Source organism: Pipistrellus kuhlii, unplaced genomic scaffold, assembly GCF_014108245.1.
Source record: "Pipistrellus kuhlii isolate mPipKuh1 unplaced genomic scaffold, mPipKuh1.p scaffold_m20_p_1, whole genome shotgun sequence".
Classification (NCBI taxonomy): domain Eukaryota; kingdom Metazoa; phylum Chordata; class Mammalia; order Chiroptera; family Vespertilionidae; genus Pipistrellus; species Pipistrellus kuhlii.
In genome coordinates, this window is record NW_023425404.1 from 72,685,409 (window position 1) to 72,694,780 (window position 9,372).

Here is a 9,372-nt window from a genome sequence, read left to right on the forward strand (position 1 = left end):
CATCAGCATCAATAAAACCTCCTGTCTCCAACGGGGGAAAACATATATGGTTTGCAAAGTCCTTTAACATCTACAACCCCACTTAATTCCTGCATGATCACCCCAATATCTGATCCTTCCCCACCCCCTGCCCCCCAGTCCCTGTGTTAGTGAATGTCCTCAATTACCAACTTGCTCAAGACAAAAATCTTGACTCTCTCCCATCTTGCCTTCTAAATCTAATTAACCATCATATCCTGTTGTTTCTACCCCCAGTGTCACACTCTGGTCCAACTTACCAACTGTGTCTCGCTTGTACTACTAACCTAGCCTTCCCTCACTGAGAGGGAGTAAAACAGATAGTTCTTAGGCTTTGTGAAAAGTTCAATCTTGTAAAAATGTGTAAGAATATACAATATGCTTCTAAAAACCCTGGTGAATATTACAGATTCATGGAAATTAGAGTTTCCTTGTAAACTATTAAAAAAAAAACATATGAGCAAGGCTTTATATATATTCAGAAGTCTGGAAGCTGACAAAGCAAGAAAAAAAATGTGTGCTTCAATTAAACCTTGGTATTACTTTATTGCTCAAAGTAAATTAGGAAAGTAAGGAACTGAGATTGTATTCTGCTTGAAAGCTAACAAGTGAGCCTAGTAACTGTTTCACGGATGTGGACAAAAGACATGAAACTCCAGGGTTAGAGACAAAGGCCTTTGTTGCCCAGAGCAACAGCACTAGCTGCTATTAATCTTTTCTTGTTCTGTTCCTCAAGCTCTAAATCCCACAAGCAGGCACAAAGAGGGTCTAAGCGACATCTGCACATACAATGGATTTCATTACAGGCAAGCAGCCCTGTGCTCAGAGAACCCAAATCATTTTACACGGGACAGTCAGCGTGTCTGCCCTTTGTGCTGGAGGTAAACACTGTATCTTCCAAGGTTCTAAGCAAACCTACCCTTAGCTCCAAAAGGAGACACTACATCTCCCAAGGCTGTTTTGTTCCCTTTACAAACATTCCTGAAAAGACAGTCTGGGACAAAGACGATCAGAGCCACTGTTCGCAGACATGCAGAAATGTGAGAAGCCACAGAGAACTATTTCCCAACAACGTTCACTCCCCAAATACACCCGTGTCAACACATCATGTGCCGCCCCATCCCTGCTCTGACCGGTCTGACCAAAAGAGGCTGGAACCGAATCAACTTGCCTAACACAACGTTTAATTAAGGCTGCTGCCAACAGGACTCCATGCAGCTGGATGCGCCCATCCTCTATTGACCTCAACCATGGCCCCCAAAGTCCTAGAACCAAGCCATTTAATGAGTCCCATCAGCCATCCTGGTGGACCTAAGAAAGTCAAGTGGCTTTTTTCTTAAGTTTCTGTATTGACCTTTCCACTGTTCCAAGGCACCAATCCAGTCACCGTAACGTGTGACGGAGATTGCACAGCCTCCGCCTTGGCCCCTGGGAAGGCGGCAAGGGCAGTTCTCCCACGTGTAGCAACGCTGGTCGTGAGCTGAGGCCGGCCTGACTTCCTTCCAGGACTAAGGCGGCGTCATTCATCACTCCAGCTAAAATCGTGAATGACTTCCGTTTTGCCTTTCCTAACTGGATGACTCCTATTGTAGGGATAACTGCCCACAGGTGCGCGTGAGTAATGAGCCATTTACCTTCCTGGAGTGCCTCCTTTTGGAGAGGTCTCTCGGTCATCTAAGGGCCACACGATCTATCAGAGGTTTTTCCTTTAAAACTCAAAGGTCTCGCCGAAACCGATTTGGCTCAGTGGATAGAGCGTCAGCTTGCGGACTGGAAGGTCCCAGGTTCGATTCCGGTCAAGGGCATGTACCTTGGTTGCGGGCACATCCCCAGTAGGGGGTGTGTGCAAGAGGCAGCTGATCGATGTTTCTCACTCTCTATCCCTCTTCCTTTCTCTCTGTAAAAAAATCAATAAAATATATTTTTTTTAAATAAATAAAATAAAACTCAAAGGTCTCTTATGATTGTCCATAAGGAGTTTTCAGAAGAGGCAAGTTAACTCCTGGCTTCCACACACAAAAAATAAAGTCCAGAGGGCACGCATGATATCCTGGAAAGAACATGTTTATGATTGTGGTAACCACTGTAAACTGAGAGGGACCTGCATCATTCAAAGAGCACAGGCTGGCATTCCTCCATCAGGCCTTCTAGCAAGCTGGCGAGCCTTAGCTGGGATTCTCCATTCAGTTTATTTATTTCTGTTTTATTGTGAACAGTACTACACATGCCCCCCCATTCCTCCTATTTGTCCCCCTGACACCAGCCCCTCCCACCCCAGGCCTTCCCTACATTATTGTCTGTGTCCATGGGTTATGCATATATATTCTTTGGTTAATCTCTTCCCATCCCCTCCAACCTGACTCCCCTCTGAGATCCGTCATTCTGTCCATGCATCCATAACTCTGGGCCTATTTTATCAGTTTATTCTGTTCATTAGATTCCACATACAAGTGAGATCATGTGATATTTGTCTTTCTCTATGGGATGATTTTGCTCAGCATAGTACACTCAGGTCCCTCCATGCTGTCTCAAAGAGTAAGAAACCCTTCTTTTTTTTTTTTTACAGCTGCTAGTATTCCATTGTGTAAATGTACCACAGTTTTTTTAATCCACTCATCTACGATGGACACTTGAGATGTTTTCAGAACTTAGTTATTGTAAACAATGCCGCTATGAACACAGTGGTGCATATATTCTTTCTAATTGGTATTTCAGGATTCTTAAGATATATTCTCAGAAGTGGGGTCACTGGGTCATACACAGTTCCATTTTTAATTTTTGAGGAAACTCCATACTGTTTTCCACAGTGGCTGCACCAGTCTGCATTCCCACCCGCAGTGTGCTGGGGTTCCCTTTTCTCCACATCCTTGCCAGCACTTGTCGTTGGTTGATTTATTGATGGTAGTGATTCTGGCAAGTACCCACTTAGTTTAAATAATTGAGTCTAGTCCCTATTTTTGGAGGGGTTGAGTGAGAGCTATTGGCCCAAACTGTCCTGTCTGTCCACACCACTAGAAAAGGGGCATTCATTCACCACTCCCCCGAATGCCCGCAATGGCTGTGGCCATGGAAGAATTCAGAGGTGTAACCGGTGCTTTGCATGGGAGATGCCAAAGCTGACGCTGTCCTCTGTTTTATCTGACAGATTTTTGGTAAAGTAAAGAGGAATGGCAATCAAAACCATGGTCAGAGCCATCTGGAAGCCGGGGAGGAAGATGCAGGTCCAGCATCAGTACCCTTGAAGACGTTTGTGACAGTTTGGAAGGGCCACAGCGCGGAAAGATCCAGTGTGGCTCCGAAAGACATAATGTCATCGGAGTTCCATCCTCCCCTTCCGAGGTCTAAGGCAGCGGTCTTCACCTGGCGTGCCACAAAGAACTTTAAAACGTGCCATACCTCACTATTTAGTCAGGGGCACTGCTCTATTTTCCCTTAGAATGCCGAATAAAAAAGTGACAACAGCCAACCCAATAGCCGTCCAGTTGTGAATGAATGAAAATTATACTTTTTTTTTTTTTGTCAGATTGGCAGAAATTATATTTTTGGTGTGCTTCAGAATTTTAGTAATTGGATTATGTGTGCCATGAGATAAAAAAAAAAAAAAAAAGGTTGAAAATCTTTGACCTAAGGTGTTCTCACCTCAGGTGCTGGAGTTGTTGCTCTCTCACTATCACTACAAAATCTGTCCCATTCCAGTAGCTGTAACCTCACCTTTTTTCCAATAATCTCTACTCACACTCAGACCTTGCATTCAGAAGAGTCAGGTGTGAAATACTTTATAAAACTTACAGAAACTCATTATGCCACCCACGCTGGCCTGCATGAACCACTGCGTGACTCACCAGGTGCGCTCACCGTGGTGATCGGCCTTATGATACGGACTATCTCAACGCCACAAAAGAGCCAGGGTGGCTGAGGCAACCCCAGAGCCTGAGGGCCCCTTCGGCTGGGCTGCCAACCTACCGGCCTAGAGCTGCCATGACTGAAGAGAAAATCATGCCCGGGAACAGTCGGGAAGAAATCCCGATTTTTAAAATAATCATAGATCATCTTGATCATTAGCCAGGAAGTGGCTGAGAGGTTATCCCTTTTCTGAGCACAGCCACAGTCAGCGACCGAAGTGCCTTATTAAAGTGTGTGAGCCAGGAAGAGGTGAGGAAGCTAGAGTTTAAAATCTATCTGAATTCAGTGTGAGGAGGCCATTCCAATACTCAACAGTAGTACCTCATGCCCGTGAGCGCCGGAGAGCCTGACATGTCCATCTAATACCTTCCCTATCAGCACCTTGTTGAGCAGCTTTTGTAATAAAAAGCACAGCATCATCGGGCTATCGGTGGTCCAGAAAGCGGACAACATGACAGAGATTTGTTTCAAGGGCCACCATAGAGAGGCTGGAACTAGCTGATTAGGCTGCAACAGCAATATGGTAAGCTGGAAAAGTGTCAACAGCAGAGGAGGTCAACAGTCTGATGTATTCAATCTCCCAAGAGCAAGCAGGTAGAATGAAGGCCTGGGCTATGCGCCCCACCCCCACTGAAACCCTCCGGGCAGCAGTCACAGCCTGCCTGCAGGGACAGCCTCTGCCTCAGAAACGGGCCCTGAGCTCCGTGCTGAGCCTACGATGATGGACGGGCCGCCGTGTCCAGGACAGTGATGCAGCCAGGCAGCAATGGGCAGCACAGTCCTGATGTGAACAGCAGCATGACACCGGAGAGCTGGCCCTTAGTACGGGCATCTACACACGTGGCCCAGAGAATCTGTCAGCAGCTGTGACTTGTCATATTTGGCAGCCCCGGAGAAGGGTGCCATTAACTACCAATCTGTACTTTTCTTTTTCTTTTCTTTTTTTTTTAATATATTCTATTGATTTTTTGTAAACATATTTTATTGATTTTTTTACAGAGAGGAAGGAAGAGGGATAGAGAGCTAGAAACATCGAAGAGAGAGAAACATCGACAAGCCACCTCCTGCACACCCCCCACCAGGGAATGGTGCCCACAACCAATATACATGCCCCTCACTGGAATCGAACCTGGAACCCCTCAGTCCGCAGGCCGATACTCTATCCACTGAGCCAAACAGGTTTTGGCGCAATCTGTACTTTTCTAAGTGGCAGATCAAACTACCTGATCATTAGCTACACCCAAAAGGTCAGTAAATATACAAGGAGATATATATAGATATATTTTAGAGAGGAGAGGAAAAGGAAGAGGGAGAGAGAGAGAGAGAGAGAGAGAGAGAGAGAGAGAGAGAGAGAGAGAGAGAGAGAGAGAAAATCATTGATCAGCTGCCTCTTTCACACCCCACACACTGGGGGATCGATCCCACAACACAGGCCTGTGCCCTGACCGAGAATCAAACCGTGACCTCCTGGTTCATAGGTCGACACTCAACCACTGAGCCATGCCAGCCGGGCAAATATACAAGTTTTATCAAGAGGAGTATTGGCCATTGAGTCTCTCCCCTCTACAAAGTGCCCCCAGCACCCCCAGGCAGGTGTGTATCGGGCCTCACCCTTAAGCACCTTCCTCCTTAATGAAAGCGAGGTCAGCGGAGAAGAGGAGCGAGAAGGGAGCACACAGGGAGAGAGCTCTGAGCCAATAAGCAAGGCTTTGTGTTCACTGTTGGTGGCCACCCTGTGAGCGTGTTTTCAGACCACGCAAAGTCTGTATTGAATAACTTGCTCCTCACTGCAGATGCCATCTGTTTCCGTTTTGGGGATTCTCTGGCTTCGCAGCCAGGCACTGTCTTCAGGTTGTCCATTATAATAAGATTCCTCCTTCTACCAGCCCAGAGAAGTGACCCCCTACGGCACCATGTAGGCAGCTTGTTTCCATCCTACCTTTCATTGTTCGGCCTCTAATCTTTAACAAGCAGGATACCAGTATCGCCCTTATTACCTTAATCAACCCAATACTTGGGCAAGAGCATTTATTCCTGGGTGTCAGGGAGTTGTCTCATCTCTCACTGGCCTGTGGGCCACATCGCCCGGCAGACCATGTCTCTGTCAGCATGCCATCCTTCTCACCAAAACTGGAAGGAACTGGGAAGGGCCTGAGACTTTACCCTTCTTCAGACGAACAAGTTAGTCTGGCTCAACTTTGGGGGCGCTGGCAGAAGACATGAGATTCCAGGGTCAGAAACAAAGGACTTTATCACTCAGGGCAACAAGTCTCATTTTCTTGTTCTGGTCTTCAGCCCCACTTCCCACAAGACAATGCAAAGAGCCGAGCGATACCAGTGCACACGGAAGGCTGCAGTACATGAGAGGAGCCCTGCACACAGGGAACCCAAATTTTTCCTAGTGCCCTTTGCTCCAGAGGAGGACATTCTCTGTTTTGCAAGGCTCTGAGCAAACCTGCCATTTTTCCTGGGAAGGGACACTATCTCTTCTCTATATTCTCCACCATACAAACATCAATGAAAGTATTCCGGAGCAAAGGCGGTCATATCTATACTTGCAAGACACACAGAAACATAAGAGACCCATGGAGAATTAATAAACATCTTATACACAGAAAAGGTGGAATGATTTCCCCTTTTGTTATTTGCTAACAAATAAAGTAGACATTTGAATCAGTTGGTGAGAATATGCTTCCCTGATTTATTCATTACTTTGTTTTTACATAGTCATTATTTTGCTTCAGATAGTATGAATACAACTCAGACATAACCGTATCCAACTACTTTTAACTACTTCAAAACTAAATAATTACCGCTCTTCCACCATGCTGGCAGCGTGAGTGGGACAGAGCCCATGCTAGCATGGAAAAGGCTCTTTTGTTTGTTGCATCGGACTCGGCTCCCTGGTGGTCCTTGGGGATCACGAAGTCTGGGCCTAACATATGGGGGAATTCGTCCGGAATCCCCAGCCAGCATCATGAGGAACTCCGATCCAGAGAGCCTGACTGGCCGCAGTAGGTGTGTGTGTGTCTGTGTCCTTGTGTGCGCACTCTGGAGGGACATAAAACCCCTCGTGGAATTGGTGCCCGAATACATCTGGCAGACGTGCCATAGGACCACGGGCAGGAGGATCAGAAGACGTTCTGACCTCCCGGGAGGGCCCGAGAGGGACCCTCGTATGGGGAGAGGAATGGAAGCCTCTCCCAGGATGAGGTGAGCGGCGTGAGCCATTGCTTCACATGTGGAAACTTTTCCCAGGTCTGAGTTTGGTATCTGTGGGCGACATGGCGCCCCAGGATGGAGCCGGCGAAGTGTGGCCGGCGTGGCGGTGCGGGGGGCCCCCTGGCAGCGTTGGGTCGGAGGGGGGCTCCCACGGGGCTCAGTCTGCGCGTCGGAGCGCGGCTGGGCAGTGGTGGCCTCGCTCGGGGAGCAGGCACCTGGGTTAATTTGCTGGCTGCCTGGAGAAGGGGAGACGGAGCCGGGAAGCCGCTGGAGAGACCTGTACTTCCTCCTCATGGGGCCGCCTGAGTAGCATGGCTGGGGCGGCGGCAGCAACCTCACTCCGGGGGCCTGGGCCCGGGGGTGCCTGGGCCGGCGTGGAGGCCTCGGGTATGGGAGAAGAGCTCGAGGGCGAATCTCTGTGCTCAGTAAAGAGAAAAGGCCAGTTCAAAACAACTGCGCAGTTTTGGGCTGTGCTTAAAACCCTTTTCTGTGAACAGAATGAGCTTTAAAAGTGGTGGAGATAACTGAGAAATAAATTAAAACTGGTTTCCCAAGTCATTGTAAGCAGCTTTTGAAATTCCCCCGCCGTGAGGCGAAACTAGCAGGTAAATGGCCGGAGTCTTCAGCTAAAGAATGTGTTCATTTGCATTTGAATGCTACTCCAGTGATCTGCAGGGAGTGGCAGGTGATTCTGTGGTGAAGCTGCCCAGATGGCCTTGCTTACAATGTTTAGTCTTTGTCATTGGTATCAGCTAAGCAGAGTCATATAGCTACTTAAGTATGAATTGTGATTGACCTATGAACAAAATTCATTCTTTTTTCTGACATTGTCTTGAATCTTAGTAAACTGCCTCTGGTGCGGAGAAGTCTAGGGGAGGCCAGAGAGCGCAAGACTATTAGCTCTCCTGCAAAGAGATTATTCAGTGCTTTATTTGAACTTCAGAAAAAATTTTGAGATCTGAAAAAAATGTATGACCAGATCTGTTGCTGAAACTTTACCCTAAGCAGGATGTGTTAGAAATGTAATGTTATTAATCTAAAAAATGCCAAATATATTTGACTTGCCAGCTTTAAAAGTTCAAAATATAAATTGAATTAGGAAAAGTTAATTGCAGTAACTAAATGCCTAGAATATGGCAGGCTAAACTATATCACATGTGTTAAGAATAAGCAGTAATGATTAAAGATCTCAAGGATTGATTTATTCTCATTTGTCAGATGAAAAAGTATGTAATGCTTACACTTAAAAAAATTATTTTAAGTCAGTGATGCAGTATTTTTGGAAGTCAGTTTTTCTGAAGTAATGTTTAATGTAACATGAAACTTTTATATTTGAAAAAAATAAATAAATAATTACCTCTCTCTCTCTCTTCCCTCACCACCCCTACCTAATAGTGATGATATAGATTGACTCTTTTAAAATATTACAAATTTATACATTACTCATTACCTCCAGACTAGAAAATACTTCCCAAGTCTAGTCCTTAAAATTTAGGGCCAAAAATACTTACATTTTTTTGACCAGCCAGTGTCGCTCAGTGGTTGAGCATTGACCTATGAACCAGGAGGTCACAGTTCAATTCCCAGTCCCAATGTGGAGCATGCAGGAGGCAGCCAATCAATGATTCTCTCTCATCATTATTGTTTCTATCTCTCCTCTTTATCTCCCTCTCCCTTCCTCTCTGAAATCAATAAAATAAAATAAAATTTTTTTTAATTTGGGCCAATACTTACATTTTTAAAAAATGGTAAAATTTATTCTGGAAAGCATATTAAAATATATGTCTAGCCCTGGCTGGCATTGCTCAGTGGTTAGAGCATCAGCTGGAGCACTTAAGAGTCTTGGATTCGATTCCTGGTGAAGGGCGTGTAGCTGGGTTGCAGGTTTGATCCTGGCCCTGGTACAGGCGTGTGTGTGGGAGGCAACTGACTGATGTGTCTCATTTGCATTGATGTTTCTCTCTCTTTCTCTTCCCCATCCCCACGCCCTTCCACTCTCCGAAAATCAATGGAAAAAATATATGCAGGTGAGGATTAACAAATAATAATAATATATCTAATTTTTTAAATTAGCAACACTTTCATGTTGAGAAACATATTAAAACACTTATTGCTTATACATCCACAGTAATCAATTCAAAATATACTAAATACTAGATCAATATTTAACCACAGAGAAAAAAACACATTGCCACCGCAGCTGATTTTTCTCTTTGCATTTAATGAGTT